The sequence below is a fragment of the Lepidochelys kempii genome, chromosome 5 (genome assembly GCF_965140285.1).
Source record: "Lepidochelys kempii isolate rLepKem1 chromosome 5, rLepKem1.hap1, whole genome shotgun sequence".
NCBI classification, from domain to species: domain Eukaryota; kingdom Metazoa; phylum Chordata; order Testudines; family Cheloniidae; genus Lepidochelys; species Lepidochelys kempii.
In genome coordinates, this window is record NC_136384.1 from 81,311,503 (window position 1) to 81,335,234 (window position 23,732).

The 23,732-nt window shown below is 42.3% G+C and overlaps 1 long non-coding RNA gene across 1 annotated transcript in view; it reads left to right on the forward strand.

The window, feature by feature from the left end:
• The first annotated feature begins 2,889 nt into the window (after positions 1-2,889).
• LOC144930538 (uncharacterized) overlaps positions 2,890-23,732 on the forward strand; it is a 148,971-nt gene continuing 128,128 nt past the window's right edge. The window contains exon 1 of the long non-coding RNA XR_013635745.1: positions 2,890-2,972. This is a non-coding gene — a long non-coding RNA (uncharacterized LOC144930538). The remainder of the gene's footprint in view (positions 2,973-23,732) is intronic.

Consider the following 23,732-nt stretch of genomic DNA (forward strand, 5'->3'; position numbering starts at 1 on the left):
TTCCACCTTCCTGGGTCTGACCTCGGAGCATTCAGCATCCTCTGCCCCTCCATGCGCTTCCCACAGCGAGTCCGCTCAGGCGGGGCTTCTGGGGAAGCCAGAGGGTCCTGCACCCCAACTTCGCAGTCAGACGTGACTCTCAGCCAGCCATTAAAACAAAGGTTTATTAGACCACAGGAACATGGTCTAACATAGAGCTTGTAGGTGCAGAGAACTGGACCCCTCAGCTGGGTCTACTGGGAGGCAGTGAGCCAGACAACCACGACTGCACTTCACTCCATGTCCCAGCCAGCCCCAAGCTGAAACTCCCTCCAGCCCCTCCTCCTCTGGGCTTTGTTCCTTTCCTGGGCCAGGAGGTCACCTGATTCCTTTGTTCTCCAAGGCTTTAGCTCTCACCTTGCAGGGGGGAAGGGCCCAGGCCATCAGTTGCCAGGAAACAGGGTGTCGGCCATTGTCTGTGTCCAGACCCCTGCACACACATGCCCTCTAGGGCTCTGCCGTGATTATACACCCTTACCCCACCACCTAGATACTTAAGAACTGCATAGGGGAAACTGAGGCACCTCCACAATATTCAGAGGAAACATTAAGAACAGTCCCACTTCGTCACAGAGGCCTCATCTGGAATACTGTCCAGTTTTGAGCCCCACACTACAAGAAGGATGTGGAAAAATTGGAAAGAGTCCAGTGAAGGACAACAAAAATGATTAGGAGCTGGAGCACATGACTTATGAGGAGAGGCTGAGGGAACTGGGATTATTTAGTCTGCAGAAGAGAAGAATGAGGGGGGATTTGATAGCTGCTTTCAAGTACCTGAAAGGGGGTTCCAGAGAGGATGGATCTAGACTGTTCTCAGTGGTAGCAGATGACAGAACAAGGAGTAATGGTCTCAAGTTGCAGTGGGGGACATCTAGGTTGGATATTAGGAAGAACTTTTTCACTAGGAGGGTGATGAAGCACTGGAATGGGTTACCTAGGGAAGTGGTGGAATCTCCTTCCTTTGAGGTTTTTAAGGTCAGGCTTGACAAAGCCCTGGCTGGGATGATTTAGTTGGGGATTGGTCCTGCTTTGAGCAGGGGGTTGGACTAGATGCTCTCCTGAAGTCCCTTCCAACCCTGATATTCTATGATTCTAGATTAAGTGCTTTGGAGGAGGAGGATCTGAGTTCCTGCTGCTGTTCCCGCTGCTGCCATGAAGTTCCAGCAGGCTACTGTGCATAGCACAATGACAACTGAGAAATTCCTAGGTGGTCACAGGTTTTGTTATGGAGCATTTTGTGCCCGGGACTCATCAGTCTTAAAGCTTTCTGTAACTTCAGTTTTGTATATTTGAGAAGCTGAGTAGCAGTTGTCAGATGACTTTGTAATTAGATTTACTGACCCCTGAGCAAAAGCATTGTCTCTGAAAAGCTCAGACAGATAGCTTTGTCATATGTTTTGTAAAAAAGTAAATAAATATGGGTTGCAATGTCAAATCTAGTTTGTTTATAAATGGGTAGATCTGCAAAATTCAGATATTTAGATATTTACCTGATATAAACTTTTCAACCTTTGTAGGTGTCTAGATCTTGGATTTAATTTGGGCACACTATTACACTGGGACTGAATTGAGTCCATTAAGGTTTTGTTCATCAGAGTTTGCGTTTCAACAGTTTTCATATAGCTTCTTTTTAAAGAATTTGAGGCCATTTATCGACTCTTAAAACTTAGCTTTGAAAATCTCAACCTTTCAATGTATCTTCGTATTGGGTGTCTAAATCCTCTATCAAGTTATGAAAATCTCAACTCAAATGTCTATCCTAATTTCCTGAGTCATACTTCTCATGCAACCTTTGTATTTATACTAGAGATTTAAGAAAAGCAAAGATTACACAATAAACTTCTAATAGAAGAACAAAACATGATCACACAGGTTTCTCAGATCATAAAACAATATTCATACTGTAACTTATTCAAAAACCGTCTCCACATATGACATCATGCTTGCCCATACATTGTCCTCTTACATGAGTCAGGCATAAGGGATAGTTCTTGAATAGTTTTTTTCAGGGTGTTGGCAGTATACTATGCTAGGTGTCAATATCTTCCCATATCTGATCAGCTAATTCTTTGTGGGTTTTAATGCATTTGAAATATTTCAGAAGCTTTATTTTGAACTGTACTTTATAGTCAGTCATCTCAGGCTTTGATCTCATTAGTTCTCACAAGCTAAGTAGAATTGAACCTGGTCAGGCTTTGGATGAGAGACCAAAGTGCTCCAGGATGTGTTGCAGTGATTTAGTAGGTAGAATTCTTTCCTTTGACTCAGCACTGATTTGATTTAATTCTCCAGCACAATGGGAAGGGGCATTAAAACTAAGGTTCCAACTAATTCTAGGTGTTAAAGATCTCACAGCACTTTTTGCAAATGGAGGAACTGTTGTCCCAGAATCTTAGGCTATGTCTACACTCGCAGAGTTTTTGTGCTGTCAGTTTAACCAGTGATAGTGAACCGGTGAAAGAAAAGCGCTGGTTTGTGTACTCACTTACTTCCACAAGCGTCAGAGAGTGTTTACATTTGCAGCACTTCCGTCACCGATGAGAGCAGTGCACTGAGGGCGGCTATCCCACAATGCAGCTCTCTCCATATTGACAATAGGTCTTGTGGGAAGGCGGGGCGAGCCTGATTGCAGGGCATCCTGGGTCCCTGCACAGCCTCCTCTCCCCAAACACTGATAAGTCAGCATTGCTCCAAGCAGGGAATCATTTGCTCTGTAGAGCAGGCATTGTCACCTGGCCAGATAAGTGAGCGCTTGCAAGAAAACAGGAAGGGGAGTTTCAAAGTTCCTGGGGCTTTACAAGGGGAGGGGTGGATGTCTGTTTACCTGGCAGCAGAGCAGCTGGCCAGAGTGGTCACCTAGGCACTGTGGGATATCCTGAGGAGGCTAAAAGCTGTGTAAACAGGAAGAATGTGTCTTCACTTGCACATCACCGGTAAGAGCTGTAGACCTCTTGTGGAGGTGGTTTTCTTTTTGTGATGAAACTTCTGAGTTTCACTGCAAAAAGTCATTGGCTACAAAAGTGACTTTTCCTCCCTTGGTATCCTAGTGTTAATTGAATTGTCTCATTAGCTTTCCCTGAACAAGCGGTGGACCGGCTTTGAGATCTACTGCTTTAGTGTACTCCCTTTTCTTAGCTCTCGCCCTATCGATCTCTTCCTCTCTTTCACACTCACGTGCTCTTTTGTTTCTCTTCCACTCCCTTCTCTCTGAAATGGGTTCCCCCTTTGACCAGCTATAATCCGGTGCTCATCTTTGTTGCAGGGAAAGGAAGCACAGAAACTAGTAGAGGCAAGGATAGTAGCCACCTCGTGCTGCTTCTGAGCTGCTTGTCAGCTTGCCTTCCTAGCGCCACCCAGAGTCCTCCTTTAACTCCATGTGGCTCTGTAGCTATGATGTGGGGGAGGGTTACTTCAAAGGCTCTTTGAAAGACCTTTTAGAAAGGGAGTGCAGGATGGAACCATGTGACCACTATGGTAGTGGGGTAATACTTGAGGCACATATGTATTGCATTTAAATTGTGTTGATTTTCCTGAAAAGTTGTACAGAGTTTAATGGAGAATAATTCTCCCTGATTTGGTTTTTGGGTTTTTTGGTTTTTTAGCCATCATATGGAATCAATGGTGGATTAGCCAATGAGCCCTAGGCCCAGGAGCCCTGGCCCATTGGGGAGCCCTGGAAAAATGGGCACCCCTGCACCCTGACTCGCTGCGGCCACCTGGTGCTCCTGCTAGGGAGCAGGGTCGGGGCATGGGGGTTTGCAAGCCCTCGCTCCACAGCTGGAGCACAAGGCAGGCAGGCACGCCCTGGCGTTACTTCCTGGCAGGAATGCGGGGTGGGGTAAGCCCCCAGGCCCTGACCCCATTTCCCCGGCAAGAGTGTGTGCAGGAGCACTTGCTCTGGCTCAGGGCCCCACAAACCCTAATCTGCCCTTGTATGGAATGTAATAGGGAATTATATCCCTGCTGTAGGATTACTCAAGCATAGCTACCAAGTTTTGTGTAGCTCCACGTGACATTTTATGCAAAATATTGCTAACTAATGGGTATATTTACCAATTTGCAGAACATCATAAACATCAGTTTATGGCCTAAGCAGTGACAGGGTAACATATGGTGCTACGCAAAGCTAGGCAACTCTCTAAGACTGAGGCATTCCTTCAATCCTATCTTGTTCCTCATGCATCCTAACGTGGTGTTTACTTTTTTGATTCCAGAGCAAATGTTGCTTGAGTAAGTAGTGCAATTCTGGCACTTTTTAAAAAATGTCCTCTTTGAAAACAGACTTATTTGGAAATCAAGAGGAGTTACTTTGGTAAATTGAGGTATGGCTCCCTATTTAAAAACATCCCAGAGCTCTTGAAATCAAAGCACTGAGACTCTAGAGTAAGATACATAACTGTGACATCCCTCTCTCCCCCCCGCCTATTGTGCTACGCAGGTAAGAAACTTTACATACATGAATAACACCATTGAGTTCAATGTGGCTACTCACATGCACAAATGCTTGTAGAGTTTCGGCCTACAAACTTTAATAAGTAGGTCTGCACCACACGAGTATCTATACAGCAAAGATCCAAAGTTCTGTCCAGTCCCAGCATTGATTGGGTTCAGTATGAAACCTGTGAAGGATTCTCATGAGGAAGCCTCTCCTGGTTGTTCCTAAATCCTTGTCCCTGATCCTGCAATGAGCTCCTTTGCAGACACCTATGCATCTCTACAAAGTCCTATTAATATCAGCAGGCTTCCAAGGGATCTGCTGCCTGGATCTCATTCTCACTGCAGGATTGGTGCCTTGCTCAGGACTCCGGAGTGGATATCCCCAGAACATTGCATGCCGCCTGATGCAGAAAGATATACATTTTCCAGAAGTAAGAAAGGACTATGTGAGACATTTCTCATGTGTTACCAAATTAATATAGTTGGGTTGAATAATTACTTGGAGCTCAAATCCATGCCAGTGAGAACTTTGGGCCAAGCGAGAAGTGCAGAGTTGTATGTATTTTTTTAATTGCTGTCTGTAAATTTGCCAAGTTCACAAAGCTGAATGAATGGAAATGGCAACTGGCATAGAAGCAGGCTCCCCACTTGCTCAGCTTATTTCGCTAAAAGAAAAAAACACTACCTGTACTTTCAATATTCTCATTTTAATTAACTTTCAACATTGCATTAGAACTGGCAATCTCTCTAATAGCCGCTGAAAAAAAGCTGCCTATTAATCAAGTAGAGACCAAAAGTACTTTACAAGCAGGGATTTTTTTTTTTTTACAAAGAACACTTAATTTTACTGTTTTTCCTTTAAAGTTGGGTTTTATCATATTAATGTTGCAACCTTTAGCATAACTATATATGGAAATTTGATCGCAAAGCAAGGGAACAAAAGTCAAGAGAACATTTAAGAAAAAAAACATTTGGCCACTGGGTGCCACTGTGTTTCCTTGTCAGCTAACTGGTCCTACCTAACAGGGTGATGGAATAATCTTAACTGTAAGGGGCCTGATCCTGCACCTATTAAGTCAGTGGTACAAATCACAGTGACTTTAGTGGTGCAGGATAAAATCCTAAGGGAGATGCTTAATTTCAACAGATTTTTTTTCCTGGTGTGTAGGACCTTAATGTATAGTTATGACTAGTGCAGGAACATTTTTTGCAATTTCATTCTGTTGCTGTGCATAGTTAATGAGAATAATTGCATACGAAGGAAGAACGAGGAGGACTTGTGGCACCTTAGAGACTAACCAATTTATTTGAGCTTTCGTGGGCTACAGCTCACTTCATCAGATGAACGTAGTGGAAAATACAGTAGGAATATATATATATATACACAGAGAACATGAAAAATTGGGGGTTGCCATATGATTGTCTCGTTAGGGTTGGTATGGCAACCCCCATTTTTTATGTTCTCTGTGTATGTAGATATCTTCCTACTGTATTTTCCACTACATGAATCTGATGAAGTGAGCTGTAGCCCACGAAAGCTTATGCTCTGATAAATTTGTTAGAACAAGGAGTAATATTCTAAACATTTCCTTTGGTGTTTCAAAGTCCTTTCTGGAGCCATAGATCATAAGTGCACTTATGGCACTTTAGAGACTTTCTGCTGATACAGACTAACACGGCTACCACTCTGAAACCTGCATACTAAGGGTTGATCCTGCAAACGTATAGCACATGAGTAATTCTGGAACCTGGTCTGACTTCCAGATTAGTCAATAGCAAACTGTATTTACTTCCATGGGAGCAGAATCGGACCCTTAGGCACCAAACTTGCAAAGAATCTGGGGAACGCAGAGTTGGCTTAAAGCCATCTTCTTGTCACCTCCCTTCCCCAACCTCTGCAGCGCATGCTGGGCTGAGAAGCTGGGAATCTGGCCACATGTGTTTTGGAGCATCTGCATAGAAAACCAGTCCCTCAAAGTCCTCTTCTGCTCAGTTCCCAATGCCTCTGTGCCTGAACTGCTCATACAGGAGTTGTGCTGTCATTGGACAGGGTCTCCTTGTCATGCATTCACTCTATCCCCCTATAAGTTAGGCACAGAGTAGAGGCCAGGAGTACCATTCACTATTGGTTCATTCTCTAGTGGTAATTCTGCTGATTTAGACACTCATCCTACTTAGAGCAGCTAATTCCCTGGCTCTATGCCACCTCCTCTACCCCAGCATAGCCCCATAGAACTCCATGGGTGCAGTGGTGCTTCTGGGGGGTTTCAGAAAGCAGAAGTAGACCCGGAGTGCCAGCCTCCTCCTTCTGTGGTTGTTTTGAGCCCTTCCATGCCCTCTTGCTTTCATTTAACCCTCTGTGATGTAGAACAGAAGGCTCCAAAAACTCACAGACGGGGAGGAGTCAGTGCTGTGTGACCATCTCCTGGGAGCCCCCAAAGCACTATTTCACTAATACTGCACAGCTGTGTGTGTTTGGGACATGGCTAAGTAGAGCAGGGGCCACAGACCACTAACAAAGAATATTCTACACATTTCCTTTGGTGTTTCAAAGTCCTTTCTGGAGCCATAGATCATACAATATTATAAAAACTAAAACAAGCATATGGGTAAAATGTTCAAAAGCATGTAAGTGACTTAGGAGCCTATGGACCATTTTTAAATGTGTGTAAGCACCTAAATAGCTCAAAGAGTATGTAGAAAAACCTGCAGCTGGCCCCTGCCAGCCAACTCCGGCTTGCGCAACTCAGATAGCAAGGCTGTTTCACTGCTGTGTAGATTTCCGGGCTCGGGCTGGAGCCTGAGCTCCAGGACCTCCCACCTCACAGAGTCCTAGAGCCCGGGCTCCAGCCCAAGCCCAGAAGTATACAAAGCAATGACATAGCCTTGCGAGCCTGAGTCAGCTGACATGGGCCAGCCACAGGTGTCTAGTTGCTGTGTAGACATACCCTAAGTGAGTAACCTGCTTTTGAAAATGGCACTTAGGATCCTAAGTCTCCTTGGAAGTCAGTGGGGCTTAGGCTCCTATGGGCCATATTTTGAAAGTGATTAGGCACTTAACTCCCATTGACATCAATTAGTTAGATGTTGAAAACGTATTTAAGTGTCTGAACCCAAGTCAGTCATTTTTGAAAAAGGGACTTAGGCTCCAAAGTCACTTTGGCATCACTGTAGTATGTTTTCATGAAGGTGGGCATCCTGGTGACATAAAAACGGATGTCATCATTTCCTTGGATTTCTGTCTCCCATCTACTCCTTCTTTATTTATTCCATTATAAAATGTGTAGGGGTCAGGTTACTGCTTGTTATAAAACAAGCTGAAAGTTTAGCTGTATTAATTTCAAGTTACCCTGATATCACTTCCAAGTGTCCAGTCTCTCCTGAATAGAATAATACATGTGGTTATGCAAAATTGATTCATCTAGTCCATGGGGAGAAATCAGCATTTGTCAGAATACAAAGAAAGGATTGTTATAGGTTGATATGACAAATAAGTGAACAGCCTTTTGATAAAACTAAATTATGCTAGAGCTCGTCAAAAGTTTAGCATGTTGTTTCTTTCAGGAGAGACTAAATGATGCCAGGAAGAAGTACAAGAAGGAAGAGATTTTTAAAAACAGCAAAGCAAAGTTCCACTTAAATATTTTTATTTTCCCCCTACAAGTTGCAAGTATGGGGTAGAAAGAGAGCACCTATAATCAGAATCTCAACTAATCAGATAACTCAGTTAATTGCCATGTTAGAAGGAGATGTTGCCTCCTGCATCTTAATAACAAACCACTCCTTTGTTTAGGTGGGAAAACTAACTTTTTGTTAAACATAGTTGTTTGGGTGGTTTTTAATTAAAAATATGTGGGTGATTTAATCTGAAAAGACATTTGTTGAGTATTAATGTATTAAAATAAACAGCATTTCTCGTTGGAGCCAGAGAACCACTTGTCTTCGCCTTGCAATCCTTGGTGTCACTTGAACTGCTCATGTGACAACCCTCTAATATGAAAAGAGACAATAGGCATTGTTGGGTGCACATATTAATAAATAAAAGAGCCACAGTGTGTGCAAACAAAGGCTTTTTCCTGGAACGTTGTGTCACAAGATTCTCAGGGTCAAATCCTGTTCTTTTTTCTCACATGAGAAGCCCCACTGAAATCAAAAGGCCTGATTCTCCTCTGTTTTACAGCAGTATAATTCCACTGGGTCAGATTCTTATCTTATTTACACTGGCCCACTGATTTCAGAGTTATTCCCAAGTTTGCCCTGTGTATGTGAAAACGGGGCTTTCTGGCAGTGTTTGAGTAAGGCAAGCAAGATTTGGTCCCCATTATGAATATCTGCAGGGTTGTAATCAGATTGCAAAATCAGCAGAAGTTCACAGGAGTTGCACTCAAATGTTTATTTTCCAACATTATAAATTATTGGCAAAGTCTCATTTTTTTCTATATAGGTGTCTTGTTCTTTTCACTGGAGATAGAACAAGCTGATAGAGATATTTGAAAGAGTGAAACTGAAGGATGAAGGGGAGAGAGGTCCTTGTGATACTGTTCCTTGGGAAGTAAATGGCATGCAAGGATTGGGCCCCAACTCTGAAAGAGAGGGAAGGAAAGATAACTACTTTCAAGGTCTGGGCTTTTCACTACAGTGTAATATAGTTCTCAGTCCTTTCCAGAACTGGTTGGTCCAGAACAGGGCTGGGTAAAATGCTGTGTGGTGACACTAGCCAGCAAAAACTCTGCTAATTAGATGAAATATGAGAACCCCAGAGGCCTCAAACAAATCCCTTTTATATTCATTCCCCTCAAGTTCTGCCTCTTTTCTACCTGAAAGGCAGATATCCCCTGTGATTTGCCTCCAAATTCAGACCCATGTTACACTATTATAACAATGTGTTGCTTTTTCTCTCACACATCCACAGCCTGCTCTTACCACTTAGGCACAGATTACAATCATGACTAGTGGTGACTTGACACCTAAACATAATAGACCATCATACATATTGGCACAAATGGAACGGTCCTCTTAGAAGGGATATCTGAGACTTGTGCAACTAACTAATTATGGCTGGCTTCTAAAAACACCAAAATTTACTTTCTGGACAGCTCCCAATTAGGTTTGTCTCCCTCCTACAATGTTTCGCAAACCACTCTGCAAACAGAAAAGTCTCTAGTTCTGTACCATTCGAATGGTAAAGCCTGCTATATAAACCATTAGGACTCGCATAAAATAGTGAAAACAGCGAATAAGATTAGAAAATGGGCATTTTTCAACAATTAAATCTCCACTGAAAAAGTTTAAACAACTTTCCTATTATTATGCTGATAGAAACCGCTGAACACATTGTTCAGGTTGCAAAACTCTTCATTATCATTCCTTTCCTCCCCCTGCTTGTTTTTATATGCTCTTAACGTTACAAAACATTTCCTTTGCTGAAGTTTTCCATGCTTGGTCTCCACTTTAAGATGAGTATATTAGGAAAACTTGAACAAAATCTCATCAGCCATTTGTTTCACGTTATGGCAGAGTAAATCTAATCCTTTCCTTGGCTGAATTTCTAGCCCACCCTTTTTTAAAATAGGGTGATGAGAAAAAACAAAGGAAGCTTGAAAGTTGGCATGGACATAGCCCTTATTGAAGAGTATGAAACTCACTTAGTATTGAAAAAATGGTTTCAGTTCCACAAAGTTGGAACTAGAGTTGAGCAAATGGCACATAGAGCTACATTGTGCCCATGTCTTCTTCAACCAGCTCCGGTAATGGAGAATAAGACACTTCCCATGCACCACGCTCTTGCCCCCCTCCCATATGCACACCACCTTGCTGGGCCTTGAATCTGCTGAACTAGCTCTGACCAGTCAGAGTGTTGAAAACACATAGGCCGTTTTATAAATTTATGTAATGGCTTCAGAAAACTGTACTCAAGTGAAGATTTCTGATTGGCTATTGATGGCGTCCTTTTTAGGTCAATGCTCATTCAGACTGTTTTCCTTTACGTTTTTGTGATCTCAGTTCTATAATAGCGATACAATATTTCAACTAGTGCATTTCTAGGGGATTATTGTACTTGCTGGGTGGTTAAACATCATCCGAGGCATGCAATAATTGCCCAAAAATGCACTGCCTATTATGTTTTAGTGGTTAAATAGAACAGGGGATCTAATGAGAATAAGCTTGTTTGAAGAAAGGTATTCTTAGTTGTCATGAAAGTGCATAAACACTAGCACGTATGTGGAGCCAAAGGTGTTAAAATACAATTAATTTTACCTGAATGCTTTCTAAAGTTATGTTTGCACCAGCCGATCACAATATCATAGGTATTAGGCATGGAAAAGTCCTGTTAGATCCTCTAGCCCATCCCAGTGCAGGATCACTTAAAGTAATTCTTATGTAGAACCAGGGCCTGCTCCAGGCACCAGCGTTCCATGGAGGAGCTTGTGGTGGCAGTTCTTCCAGGCACGGTGGCAATTTGGCGGCAGCTACTCTGTCCCGCCGGCCACAGCGGCAAATTGGCGGCAGCTTCTCCCTTTTGCCATCTGCGGCGGCAGTTTTTTTCACTGCTTGGGGCGGCAAAAACTGTAGAGCCGGCCCTGCGTAGAACTTCCTTATATAGCCAACTTTAGTAACTGGAAATTACTATAAAACAGCTATGTTAATCTGAGGCCATTCACATTTGATATCACCACAGATGAATTGTTTTCTAACAAGACATCCGACCTTTCTCTGCTGCTGTGTTGACTGGGTGGGGAAGAATCGGGAACTGAAAAGTGGAGCAGCAGTGTTGTGTTTAGAGCAGCATGTTGGTGTAAATAGATTGATGCAAATCGGACAAGTCAGTTTTTGTTGTTGTTTTAGGCAGGATGTTTGAGTCTGCTGGCAATTTAAATAAATGATTGCTTTGCTTAGCCTTAAATCAAGCTTGGTTTGTGGTGTCTGACCTAGGTGGTATAAACAGTGCAAATGAATATAGTTGTAACCTCAATGCAAAATAAAGTATGTTTTCTTCCTTTTCTCCCAATGATTTTGAGGGTTAGAGGGGTAGACTCGGAATTTCATAGTGTCTTTCATCTGACGATCCCAAGTGCTTTAGGCCATGTCTTCTTTGAATGCTAACCATGAATTAAGCAATCATGGTTTAATCAGTGTGGGGTAGCCTAACCTACTGCAGCAAGGCCACATGTTGCTGTCAATCCCCATGTCTGTGCTGGGGCCACAGCTGGTGTGATATGCAGTACAGCTATCTAGGTGCATATCCTGAGATTCATAGCGCCACAACTCACTGTGTAGCTCTATGCTTGCATTATCAGAATGTCTGCCCACTCTGGGATTGAGAAAAAATGACCTAGGCCTGGGAAATTCATCCTGGACAAGACCCAGGCTGGTGTCATGCCTTGCTATTACTTGCAGAAGATAAGGATCCTGCTTTCCCTAATAACTGATAATGGCTTCTTTTTAGAGAGGCAGTTTCTTTTTCGCAGAAGTTGCTGCCAGCAAATGGTGGTGCCCAATGGTAGCAGATGTTTCAAAGGCTACTTTTGATCTGGAGAAGGGAGATGCAGTGACTTATAAGCAAAAGCACAACAAAAGACTGGGACAATGAGGAGATGCTGGAAGATCTTGGAAGATCTCCCATGCGTAGAAAAGGTGGTTCTGGACCAGGACCACAAATATGCGTTAGTGGGACTGCATTGTGATGGAAACGTGGGATAATCAGCAGTGGGACTGGAATTTTTGACAGGAGAGGGGAAACCCACATTCTTGGAACTGTCAATAGTTTGCCCTGGCCCTTGAGCAGCAGAACCGGCAGATGAGAGAATTTCTATTTCGTGAAATAAGAACAGAAATGTTGGCTCACTCAGCCAGAATGTTGGCAGAGTAGCGCTTCTGTATATATAGACAATCAGTTAATTTGGGGAGCATTTCATTCCTGGATTCAGCTTTACTGACGTTATGCAAGAGAATGCCATTTAGGTTTACCGAATGGGACATCTACTTAGCGTGATTAAACATTTTAGTGTGTCTTTGTAGGATGTGATTCAAGGGCTGGAAGCCTTTTTTTGTAACTACTGAAATTTGAGAGGGTATGGATAATTTCCTTCCAGAAGAATGTAGCTCTGTGTGCTACCCAATTAAATGTAGTCTGTATTCAACCATCAGTACAATTTAATGGAGACACTGCATGGTATGGCATCTTTTGCTTAAACTGTTCTTTGGCTTTGATTACTTTAAAATGTATATTTAAGAAACTAAAAGTTCTTTGAAGAAAGGGAGTGTTGATGAGGTGAAGGTTGAGGGTGGAGGTTAAGAAGAGCAAGGAATTGCATTGCTCTTTCTATAGATTAGAGAAGGGGACAAAACCAGTTTGACAAGCTCCACATACCTCCATGTCTGGAGGGATCTGCCCTACATATGGGTAGGGCACATTTTTAAAGTTCTTACATCAGTTACACAACCAGCATCTCTGGATACTTGTTAGTCCAAATGAACCCTGGAAGAGATTAGCACAAGTGGACATTTTGTGGTTCAGTGAAGGCTTTTGCCTGTCTCAAAGGCTGCTCCTTCTCTGTGGTGTAATCTCTCCAAGACTTGCCTGCAGCCTTTTATTTTGTTTCTAACTCTGGGGATAATGCAGGCCACAGTTGTCTGTCAATAGCTGAAAGAAACATCCAAAAATTGCTTATGAAATGCACATAAAGGGATAAAAGCTATTTGAACCATTGACATTTTAGAATTTGTTACACAGTGTCTGTGTTGTACTTCATGAGCTGGGTCCTTCTGGAGGCTCAGCAAGAGAGCTACATACGCATCACACTAATTCACCTTACTCTGAGCATGCTCAGCTACCCTAAAACTAAAGTCCAAGGTTTGTTGCTGAAAAGTGTGGCCTTCCTATGCCTTGTTGACTTAGCATCACAGGAGCCAAGAAGTCCTATCATGCTATTTTGCAAGAGCCACTTTCTTTACTTCTTGGGACAGGCCTCCCAGCCCCTTGGAGTTTGCCAAGTTTTGTTTTCAATTCAAGGGCCCCCACAGGTTAATTAAATCCAAAACTGTGGCTAGTTTGTGACGATAGTAACACCATACACTTTCTCCCATGAGATCACAGCACTCTTAAAATGATTGTTGTGGCAGGGAGAGCGTTAGGATCTTATAAGGTTCCTTCCCCAAGGATGTCCCTCTGAGGTTATTACATTTTTAAAAGCTGCTCTGACCATTAGGTTAAGATCTATCTAAGAGACCAGTAAGAGTTGCTGTATAAGTCTTCTATAAAGGTTGCTTTTCCTATAGTCTCTTTACACAGGAAGGGTAAAAAGAGACCATGTAAAGGCACAATGGGATTTTATATATAAATCTGGACTTGAGAGAGTTCTTGACCAATAGTTGTAGCTTTACGATTAGGATATTTGGGAAGGTTTTTCCCGATGCACTTTTTTTTTTTTAAATGGTTCATGTGAATTCACTATATGGGGTGTGTCTACATGGTACACCAGTGTGCAACAGAGAGGTGTAAATTCTAGCATGTCATGCATTAATGGGCCTGTGTGGACCCTGCTGGCACATACTACAAAGGATCCCTAGTGTGTGTTAATATAGCATTGTTTGAAATGGGCCTACATTAACATGCAGTACAGACATTTTTAGTGTGCACCAGCAGGCTCTGCACAGACTAGTTAGTGCATGATATACTAGTGTGCACTAGAATTTATACCCCTCTGGTGCACACTAACCTACTGTGCAGACAAGCCCTAAGTGCTGTGTGCCTTTTTTTGTATTCCGCTTGCCTTTACACAAGCATACTTAAACTTCTATACAGTTTTTGTATGGCTGATTTTATCTGGGAAGCCTTATACTAAACTGCCCCCCATTACCAGATGCTTTACATCTGCATCTTCACTGAGTGAATCTGTGCTCTAATGTGGGAGTTCAGTAGTTTGGATCAACAACCTCTGCAGTCTAAGAAACAGAGCGTTGTTCTTTGCTCTTCCTCCCCCTCCCCTCTAATTTTAAGGTTTTACCAAAAACCCAACCTGTTGCTGTTGGTTAATCTCAAATCCCCATATAAAAAGGAAAAAGCACATGCTCTGCAGGTTTTTCTGGTTCACCTGAGTCAAAGGAGCATGCTGCCTTTTCTGCCCTTGTAGTGTTCAGTGTCCCTGGGTAGCATCAATCAAAAGTACACCAGGATGTCAGAATATACTTCAACACATGAGAAACAGTCTACAACACCCCTATGATGGCAGCCTTACCACCTGGTTCCAGCCCCCTCAAGGAAAGACCAAGCAGAGTCTTTAATAAAATGTAAAGAATTTCAAGCAAGTGTTGAGTAGAAATAGCACTAGCGGAAGTCGCTATACTGGAAGTCCTAACCCTCACCCCAAGGATATTGCAAAACAATTAAACCTTACAGGTACTGTACTGGATGCTTAAATCCAACGCTACTGGCCTGATGTGTGTACATTGTTCAGGGAAGTGGAAACTCATTGCAGAAAAAATATTTAGAAATAATTTTACAGTAAAATCAACTACTTATACAGCCTAGCTGAGATCTTGGATAGGAACAGGGGAAAGAATATACAGCTAGACCTTTCAAATGAGAAAATATAACCCCTAGAAAATCAAAAAGAAACAAAATGGGAAAAGTCCTGGTGGCTCACCTCAGTGGTTACTTTCAGCTGGTTTGATACCATAGTTTCCAAACAGTTAGCAATGCCTGTGGAACTTCTGACTGTCACGTAAATGAGTGTGTGATCACTGCCGTCACCGGGGATTAAGCCAAAGACCTCTATAGCTAAAAGCACAAACTGCTACAGATTGAGCTGAACAGCCAATGTTCTCTAGGTGGTGGCTGTAAGTGATTCATGCTCTAGATGGAGCAGGCATGGAGAAGAACTGGGAAAACACACTCACTTGTGGATTACAAATGCAAATTATTTATTTTCATCCAATTAAAAATTTGAATCCAAAACTCAGGGCTTGTGAAGACCCACAAGCCATAACAAATAAGAAAAGTTGGCATGAACCCCACAAAGCGAAACTCCTGAGTTTCACTGTTTCACGATATTGCACTATCCACACTCCAATCACCTCCACAAACAGCTCACCCCCTGTTGGTTGCCAATCAGCTGTATTATTATTGAAACAGGCATGTTGTAAATGAAAAATAATAAAGAGAAAGCTATCCCTAAAATCCAGGTTTGCAGAGCAACAGGAGCTGGGAACACTGAACAGCACTTTGACTACAGTGGTAGAGAAAATTTGGGGATTATCTGTTGCCTGATACCTTGTGAGGCCATTTACCCCAGCGCAAAGTGGCTGTAAAATACAGTAATACCATTCTTCTTGGTAGCCATTCACACCCACATCGCATTCCTTTTGTACTGATGTAAATAGACCAACAGAGGAGATGTCTATACTACAGCAGGTACAGTGGTGCAGCTGAACTGCTATAGCGCTTCTGGTGAAGATGGTCTAAGCCACTGGGAGAGAGCATGCATGTTGGCTTAACTCCTTCCTCCATGAGAGATGGTATGTCGGCAGGAGAAGCTCTCCCACCGACATAGCCCTGTCCATACCGGCATTTAGGTTGGTGTAACTTACATCACTCATGAGTGTGGATTATTCACATCCCTGAGCAATGTAAATTATAGGGAAGTAATTTCTAGTGTAAACATAGCCAGAGAAACTGACCACTTGTGTTACTCCTTAGCAATCCACTTCTGTCTCAACCAGGATAACTGTTGATGAGCAGAGGCAGCTGTGTTCAGCCCTTCTTAGCTGACAGGTTATTTGGGGAGGAGATAAAGAATTACATTTTTACAATCTGTCTTTCCTCTTAGTAATTACTGCCATAATTAACATCTCTCAGATGGATGACTATCTTTTGTGTGGATGCAAGCAGATAGCTAAACCCCAAAATGTCAAGAATTACTCCTTTAATTTTGACCTTAATTATTTGTGTCTGCAAAACTGTGAGTGTGTAAAGACAAACTGCCTTTAAATCAGGCCTAAAGGAAGCCTAGTGGAATGGAATACAGAAAAATATCAAGTTAACTTTTAACCTCCAAAAGTAGAACCAAAACTTCAATAAGTGTCAGAAAACAGAAATGGGAACACTGTTTTTTTGTTCTTTGCACAGGATACTTCACTTCTGGTTTTGCATAATGGGCAGCGCATCCAATATGTTTTTATGTGAATATAAGGATTTTTGAGAAATTTTCCAGTCTAGCTTTTTTTAATGCTTTGCATAATTTTAAAACGTTCTTTAATATATTTTTTTAGCTTGCATGCTCTGAAAGAACAAAGTCAGAGCTATATGGCTGAGTATCCTGGTTAGAGGAATAGCTGGAGGCAACTAGCATCAAGTTGCCTCCAACTTTCATCATGTGTTGGAACATTTGAAAAAACAGTACATGCCAAAGACCAGTTATGTTTTGGTATATATTGGGAGAACCAAGAAAACCAATTAAAAAAAATGTGAATACATCTCACACACACCCCTTTTTATATTAACTAAAACAAAATAAAGAGATTTGTGCCAAATTCCTTTTGCCTGAGGTACAAGTAGTTCTTTAAGGTTAGTATTGCAAAAAAATAAATATTTGGTCTCCTTAAATTAATTAAATGATGTTTCCTGCTGAACATTCACACAAAGATTCTAAAGATCTGGCATTAATGAAGTGAGTTTGACATGCGTCCAAAGCACTCAGCACTTTCACTCAGGAATATTTAGTTAACTATTCCTTTTTTATTTATTAATTGTAAAGTAATCTCACCAGTAGAAGGACATGCAACCATTTGTTCAAGCTCCAAGGAAAACCAAATCAAACTGTACAAAATACATTCTGAAAAGCAAGGCTCAGAACTTTTGAAAGATGGGTGGGGCAGATTTGAGAACAGATTAATTTATCCTCAGCTAATTACTCCACAAGGGTCAGTTGAGCTGCCACCTCAACTAACAGTCAAGACGTATCACAATGGATCAATCTGTCAGTTTGATAAACTAATTCACTAAAAGAAGTTGATTTCTGGCTCTGGTTGCAGATTAAAAATCAGCCAGTCACCAGTGTTGCCATAAAGTCTCTTTCTGATCTTTTTTTTTTTCTCTCTTCTAGTCTGATTTAATATTTTCAATCTGTTTTACACCCAATGTTTGTGATTCTGTGTGGTTTGAGAAGGGGTAGGAGTGTCAGGACCTGTAAATTCTTATCCCAGCTGTGCCAGGGATTCATTGTGCAGCTCCAGGAAGTTATTTAACCCATCTTTAAATTGGGATAATGCCCACATACTTCAGGGGGATATTGTGAAGTTTAATAAACTAGCTTGTAAAGTGAAAGATGCTATACTATATATAGTGCAATGATCATGAGTCTTTCATGTCTTTCATGGAATATAGATTCTTGAAGAAAGAGTTGTCCGGGCAAACAAATATTTAGACCTTGATCTAAAGTTTATGAGGTATCCTTCAGTAACAAATCAGTAATTTACTGGGAAGTTTTGGGGTTGGTTTATTTTTCGTAAAAATCCTGTAGTTTAGTCAAGCTTGGGAAAGATGATAGAGCTCAGAGCCAGCTCGCTTTTTATCAAGGTAACTACTGGATCTTTTGTTATAAGATGACATTCAGTCTTTGGGCTCATGACAAAGTGACCAGTGAACACTTTTGACTTTTAAATTTAAGAAAACAAACTAAATACAAAATTGAGTAAATTTGCTGAAGATTTGTGTCACTGCTTGCTGTATTGGAATGAGTCATGAGCTGCTTTTTGCCCAGTAATGTAAAAGAAAAAGTAAACATGCTCCTTACTGTGAGCAAAAAGACATTGCTTGTCCAGCTCCAGGGAGAAGAAAACCCACTGGATAGTTGTTAGTAGTGACTATAGGAGACTTAGGAAAGAGGTACAGGAAAATGTACATCCACTAAGTAGGGGCACCTCTAGAAGTGCGCAACCAGAGTGTACGTGTGTGTGTGTATGTGTGTACATATATATATAAATAAATAAAAGAGAGAGGATATGTTTGTGCATGATTACCTGCCTCATGGACAGGTGGTACAAGCAACTCATGGCCCTCAGAGACAGAGTACCCCAGCCAGAGAGACTTAACTGGATGAGCAGTGGGAGATGGAGGTACAGAGAAGAGACTTTCAGGGACACAGTAGAGCGATACCACCTCCTGTCTGACAGCCCTAGTGCTGTTAAGGAGAATGAAAGTCTCATAGCCAGAAAGCATCAAGTTGGAGAAGAGGGAAATGATCCCATAGCTGGGACCCACCTTCCAGATGATGTCATGTTATCCTCTCGCACTTAGGATATCCTTCCCGGGGGCAAGGACCCCGGTTATTATCAAGAAACAGGTAATAGTAGGCAGGGATTCAATTATTAGAAATATAGATAGTTGGGTTTGTGACGACCAGGAAAACCGCAGGGTGAATTTCCTGTTAGGTGCAAAGGTAGCAAACCTCATGAAACATCTAGATAGCCTGATAGGTAGAGCTGGGAAGCTGTCAGTGGTCATGATATATGTAGGAGCCAATGACACAAGAAAAGGTAGGAAAGAAGTCCTGGGGGCCAAATGTAGGTTGCTAGGTAAGAAATTAAAGTCCAGGACCTTCATGATAGCACTCTCTGAAATGCTTCCAGTTCCATGTGTGGGGCCAGTAAGATAGGCAGAACTGTCAGGTATTAATGCATGAAGGAGACGATGGTATAGGGAGAAGAGATGTAGATTTATTAGGAACCTTTTGGGGAAGAAGTTGCCTATACAGGAGGATGGACTGCACCTAAACCAAAGGGGGACCAGGCTGCTGGCAGGTAAAATTAGAAAAGCTATAAAGGATTTTTTTTTTTTTTTTAAATTCAGGGCTGGGGGACAGATGACAAGTGCCGAGGAGAACACGGTTCAGGCAGACACAGACCTTAGGAATGAATTTATTAAAGAAAAAAACCTCTATATTCTTCTAAAAATGAGAGGAAAGAGGTCAGAGCTAGTGAGGAGCAGTCAGATGAAAGAGTCCCATTTAGATATAATACATGAAGACAAACAACTGAATATTGACAAAATATACCAATGTTAGAAGTCTAAATACGAAGATGGGTGAACTAGAATGCCGAGCCTTAAATGAGGATTTTGACATAACAGGCATCATGGAAACTTGGTGGAATGAGGGTAATCCAAGCAGACACAGCTATACTGCGTATAAATTATAGAGGGATGACAGAGCTAGTGGAGGAGTGACACTGTATATAAAAAGAAAGCATAGAGTCAAATAAGGTAAAAAAACTTAAATGAAACAAACTGCACTATAGAATCTCTGTCTATTTGAAATTCCATCCTTGAATAATAAGAGTATAGCAGTAGGAATATATTACAGACTACCTGACCAGGATGGTGACAGTGATTGTGAAATGCTAAGAGAGGTTAGAGAGGCTACAAAAACAGAAAGCTCAATCAATAAGGAGTGATTTCCACAATGCCCATATTGACTGGGTAAATGTCCCCTCAAGGCATGATGCAGAGATAAAATGTCTAGACACTATTAATGACTGATTCTTGAAATAACTAGTCCTGGAGCTGACTAAGTGAGAGGCAATTCTTGATTTAATCCTACAGAGAGCACAGGAACTAATCCAAGAGGTAACTATAGCTGAACCACTAAGTAATAATGACGGTAATGTAATTAAATTTAGCATCTGTGTAGTGGGGGGAAGTGTATAAAAAAAATCCACCCTGGTAATATGCAACTTTAAAAAGGGGAACTACACAAAAATGAGAGTGCTTGTGAGATGGAAACTAAAAGGAGCGGTCACAAGGATTAAACGCCTGCAATTAGCACTGGGACTATTTAAAAACATCATAATAAAAGCTCAGACTAAATGTATACCCCAAATCAGAAAAGACATTAAGAGGATCAACAGAATGCCATCATGGCTAAAAAGCAGAGCAATGGAGGCCATTAGAGGCAAAGAAAGCATCCTCTACAATTTGGACGTCAAATCCTAGTGAGGATAATTGAAAGGGGCAAGAACGCTGCCAGGTTAATTGTAAAAGTATAACAAGGCAGGCCAATAAAGAATTTGAGAAGCAACTTGCTGAAGATGCAAAAATTATCAGTAAATTGCTTAAGTACACCAAAACCAGGAAGCCTGCCAAACAGGCAGTGGGGCAACTAGACGACAAAGGTGCTAAGGGGGCACTCAAGAAAGGCAAGGCCATTGCAGAGAACCTAAGTAAATTCTTTGCATCAGTCTTCACTGCAGAGAATGTGGGGCAGATACCCAAAAAGAATAGCTCTGATGGGGGTGACAAATCCCACACTGATATGTCAATACAAAAGGTTTTAGAACTCAAATATGAAATTGCAGAGCTACCAGCTGTATTATATAAGCTATTGTTGAAACAAGCCTCTGTCCCAGATGACTGGATGGAAGTTAATGCAATACCAATGCTTTTTTTTAAAAAGGCCTCCAGAGGCAACACTAGCAATTACAAGCTGATGAGCCTAACTTCAGTACTGGGCAAATTGGTAAAAACTATAGTAAAGAACAGAATGATCAGACACGTAGCTGAACACGATCTGTTATGAAAGCGTCAACATGGCTTTTGTAAAGGGAAGTCATGCCTTGTCAATCTATTAGAATTCTTTGAGTGTGTCAGCAAGCATGTCTATATGGGTGATCCAGTCAATATAGTATATTTGGATTTTCAGTAAGCTTTGAGAAGAGTCTTGACTAAAGGTCTTAAGGAAACTAAATAGCCATGAGCTAAGGGGGAAGTTCCTCTCAGGGATCAATAATTGATTAACAGATAGGAAACAAAAGGTAGGACTAAATGGTCAGTTTTCACAATGAAGAGAGGTCAACAGTGGAGTCCCCCAAGGACCTGTACTGGGACCAGTGCAGTTCAACATATTCATTATTGGAATCTCCTGTTAATATGATGGATGAGTGTTCAGCTGACTTGAGTTCTGGGTTTTTATTTTTATGGCTTCTCACCTGGGAAGTGAGTCTGATCCTGGATTTGGAAATGCAGTTGCATGTCTTGCAAGAGTAATCTTTGTTGCAGGGAGGGTTTGAGGCACTGGTCTTACAACTGGGTCCCTTCTCCTGCAATGACCTCACGCCACTCCTCAAAAATGGTCAGTGTCTCATGGCACAGACGTCTCCATCTGGGTCTGTCCAGTGCAACGAGTTTCCACGTTTTAATGTCTATCTTGCATATTTTGAGTTGCCTTTATATCTGACAATACATCTTTATATTGAGGATGGGTTCCCATGCTCACTTGGATGTAGAGCATAACTTTCAGTATACAGGAAGCCTCCAAGAGGACTACCTGTCTGATGCAGTGAAGATGAGCCCTGATGAGCATGCTCTTGATACCAGGGATTTGGCACCTTTCAAGGACTTTGGTGTTGGGGATCCTGTCCTGATGTTGCAGATGGATCTTAGGCAGTGAAGGTGGAAGCTCTCCAGCTGTTTGATGTGGCATCAGTACAGCATCTGTGTTTCACAGCCATAGAGTAGTGAGGTGAATAAAACAGCAAGAGAGATTTTTATCTTGGTTCTGAGGCAGACTCTGCTCTCCCTCCAGAGCCAGCAAACAGAGCTGAAAACGGGAGTTTGAGTGGGAGTTCTGTTGGAGGAGAAGATATTTGTATTTGGTTTTTGTATTTGTAATATTTGTATGTGTAGAGGCTTGTAGGGGCTCTGTGCTGATTAGGGGGTGGGGCTTCTCTGACTAGGGGTCCTCTACAGGTAGCCAGCAGTCAGGCAGTGTCACAGGAGCCAGCACACAAAGCTGTAAACGGGAGTTTCAGTGGGAGTTTGAAAGGGGAGTTTGTATTGTGGTGCTTGTTTGGGGTTTGTTTTTGCTGTGGGTGGTGGTGTTTGGGTGTGGTTTGTGTTTCCCAGAGTAACAGGATGTAGGTGGGAAGGCTATGACAGATACAGAGGCAGCAGTGGGAGTGACCCATGTAGTGGAAGACACAATAAAGATGACTGGATGTGGAAGCTGCGGTATGTACATGATCCTGGAGGGGGTACCTGGTAAGAGTTTTGTCTGTATGAAATGCCGCCTGATAGAGCTGATGGAGGAAAAGATCCGAGGATTGGAGATGCAGGTGGAAAGTCTGGATGAGTTTAGAAGGGGGTTCGAGCAGACTATGGAGCACAGACATGAGGCAGCTGAAGGGAAAAGCTCAGACTTGCAGATGGAAGCAGGACTGAAGAATTCTGAGGGGAGACTTCTGGGTGAAGAAAATGGACAGTGGAAGCATGTGGCTAAGAGAACCAGGCAGAGGAAAAGACAGGCTAGTGAAGGAGAAATAGAGCTCAAGAACAGGTTTGCAGAGTTGGAAAATGAAGAAGGGGCTCAGCAGGTGGTCACTGAAGGTGGAAGGGCAAGGAAGAGGAGAAAAGCGGCTAGTCCTATAGGAAACGGAGAAGAGTCAATGGAGATTACACCAAATATGAGCCCCAGGAGGATACAGGATGGGTTGACGAGGCTTACAAGGGAGAGTAGGAATGGAAAGAACTTGCAGCCAGAGGGAACAGGGGATAGACCAGAGAATCGCACCGTCACCAGGAAAAGGCATTTCTACGTGATTGGGGACTCCTTACTGAGAAGAATAGACAGGCCAGTAATCAGAGCTGATCCAGAGAATAGAAGGGTGTGCTGTCTGCCGGGTGCTAAGATACGGGATGTGGACCCGAGGCTCAAGAGAATCCTAAAGGGAGCGGGAAAAAATCCACTGATTGTCCTTCATGTGGGAACAAATGAACTAGTAGATTCTCGATGGAACATATCAAGGGAGACTATGCGAGGCTGGGGAAGATGCTCAAGGAAATTGAGGCTCAGGTGATCTTCAGTGGGATTCTGCCTGTTACTAGAGAAGGGCAACAAAGGTGTGACAAGATTATGATGATCAACAGATGGCTCAGGCAGTGGTGCTATAAAGAGGTCTTTGGGATGTATGGTCACTGGGAGGCATTCCTGGACAGAGGACAGTTCTCTTGGGATGGACTTCATCTGAGTAGGGAAGGAAATAGACTTCTAGGATGGAGGCTGGCAAAACTGATTAAGAGAACTTTAAACTAGGAATTTGGGGGAGATGGTTGGGAGATGTCCAGGTAATCTCCGTGCCAGATTTTAGCATTGAGAGGGAAGAAAACAAAGTTAGAAAGGATACAGCCGTGGGTAGGAGAATGGGAAGGGCAGTGTGGATACCAGTCTAATAGGTCAAACTGGCTGTAGAATGTCCGTGCCTAATCG